Source organism: Arachis stenosperma, chromosome 5 (assembly GCF_014773155.1).
Source record: "Arachis stenosperma cultivar V10309 chromosome 5, arast.V10309.gnm1.PFL2, whole genome shotgun sequence".
NCBI classification, from domain to species: domain Eukaryota; kingdom Viridiplantae; phylum Streptophyta; class Magnoliopsida; order Fabales; family Fabaceae; genus Arachis; species Arachis stenosperma.
This window is the reverse complement of record NC_080381.1, coordinates 49,026,313-49,028,503: the sequence shown is the minus strand read 5'-3', so window position 1 is coordinate 49,028,503 and position 2,191 is coordinate 49,026,313. Positions and strand designations below refer to the sequence as shown.

Here is a 2,191-nt window from a genome sequence, read left to right as displayed (position 1 = left end):
GAGGCCATTCTGGGCGTTTAACGCCAGGATGGCAAAGGGGGAAGATTTTGTTTTTCAAATCATTTTTTTTTCGAGTTTTCTAAGCTTTTCAAAATCAAATCTTTTTCAAATCATATCTTTTCAATCAAATGTTTTCAAAATCAATTCCTTTCCTTTTTCAAAGATACTTACTAACAATTAATGATTTGATTGAACATCTCAAATATGTTGCCTTTTCTGTTGAGGAAGGTTTAATGTTTGAATCATATCTTTTCTTGATAGCCAAGTTACTAATTTTTAAAATCAAATCTTTTTAAAATTGTTTTCAAATCATATCTTTTCAATCACATATTTTTAAAATCAATCATATCTTCTTAACCTCATCTTTTTCAAAATAGTTTTCAATCAAATCTTTTTGACTTCTAATTTCAAAATCTTTTTCAAAAATCACTTGATTTCTTTTCCACTTTCAATTTTCGAAAATTATCAATCAATTTTTAAAATGTTTTTGACATCTTTCTAATTAATTTTCGAAAATTCTCTTCCCTCCTTCTCACATCCTTCTATTTATGGAGTACTACTCCTTCTTAATGCACAATTCGAACTTTATCTCATCAAGTTTGAATTCTTCTACCTTCTTTCTTCTATTTTTCTTTTCCTCTGACACCTCAAGGAATCTCTATACTGTGACATAGAGGATTCCACATCTTCTTGTTCTCTTCTCTTTCATATGAGCAGGAGCAGAGACAAGGGCATTCTTGTTGAAGCTGACCCTGAACCTGAGAGGACCTTGAAGCGAAAGCTAAGAGAAGCTAAAGGACAACTCTCTTTAGAGGACCTGACCGAATTCTTCAAAGAAGAAGAACATATGGCAGCCAAAAACAATAACAATGCAAACAATGCAAGGAAGGTGCTAGGTGACTTTACTGCACCTACTCCCGACTTCTATGGGAGAAACATCTCTATCCCTGCCATTGGAGCAAACAACTTTGAGCTTAAGCCTCAATTAGTTTCTCTAATGCAACAGAATTGCAAATTCCATGGACTTCCAATGGAAGATCCTCATCAGTTTTTAGCTGAGTTCTTGCAAATCTGTGACACTGTCAAGACTAATGGGGTAGACCCTGAGGTCTATAGACTTATGCTATTCCCTTTTGCTGTAAGAGACAGAGCTAGAATATGGTTGGACTCACAACCTAAAGATAGCCTGGACTCTTGGGAAAAGCTAGTCAATGCCTTCTTGGCAAAGTTCTTTCCACCTCAAAAATGGAGTAAGCTTAGAGTGGAAGTCCAAACCTTCAGACAGAAGGATGGAGAATCCCTCTATGAAGCTTGGGAAAGATACAAACAATTGATCAGAAAATGTCCTTCTGACATGCTTTCTGAATGGAGCATCATAGGTATTTTCTATGATGGTCTCTCTGAACTATCCAAGATGTCTTTGGATAGCTCTGCTGGAGGATCTCTTCATCTGAAGAAGACGCCTACAGAAGCTCAAGAGCTGATTGAAATGGTTGCAAATAACCAATTCATGTACACTTCTGAAAGGAATCCTGTGAACAATGGGACAAATCAGAAGAAAGGAGTTCTTGAGATTGATACTCTGAATGCCATATTGGCTCAGAACAAAATATTGACTCAACAAGTCAATTTGATCTCTCAAAGTCTGTCTGGAATGCAAAATGCACCAAGCAGTACTAAGGAAGCTTCATCTGAGGAAGAAGCCTATGATCCTGAGAACCCTTCAATGAAAGAGGTGAATTACCTAGGAGAACCCTATGGAAACACCTACAATTCTTCATGGAGAAATCACCCAAATTTCTCATGGAAGAATCAAGAGAAACCTCAACAAGGTTTCAACAACAATAATGGTGGAAGAAATAGGTTTAGCAATGGCAAGCCTTTTCCATCATCTTCTCAGCAACAGACAGAGAGTTCTAAGCAGAATACCTCTTACTTAGCAACCATGGTCTCTGATCTAATCAAAACCACTCAAAGTTTCATGACTGAAACAAGGTCCTCCATTAGGAATTTGGAGGCACAAGTGGGACACCTGAGCAAGAAAATCACTGAACTCCCTCCTAGTACTCTCCCAAGCAATACTGAAGAAAATCCAAAAGGAGAGTGCAAGGCCATCAATATGGCCGAATTCTGGGAGGAAGAAGAGGCAATGAACGCCACTGAGGAAGACCTCACTGGACGTCCACTGGCC

The 2,191-nt window shown here is 37.8% G+C and overlaps 1 non-coding gene across 1 annotated transcript; it reads right to left on the bottom strand.

Moving 5' to 3' along the window:
• Positions 1 to 1,252: 1,252 nt before the first annotated feature.
• On the bottom strand, positions 1,253 to 1,360 carry LOC130984832 (small nucleolar RNA R71). Its single transcript, XR_009088739.1, has one exon. It is a non-coding gene; the product is annotated as a small nucleolar RNA R71 (small nucleolar RNA).
• Positions 1,361 to 2,191: the final 831 nt, after the last annotated feature.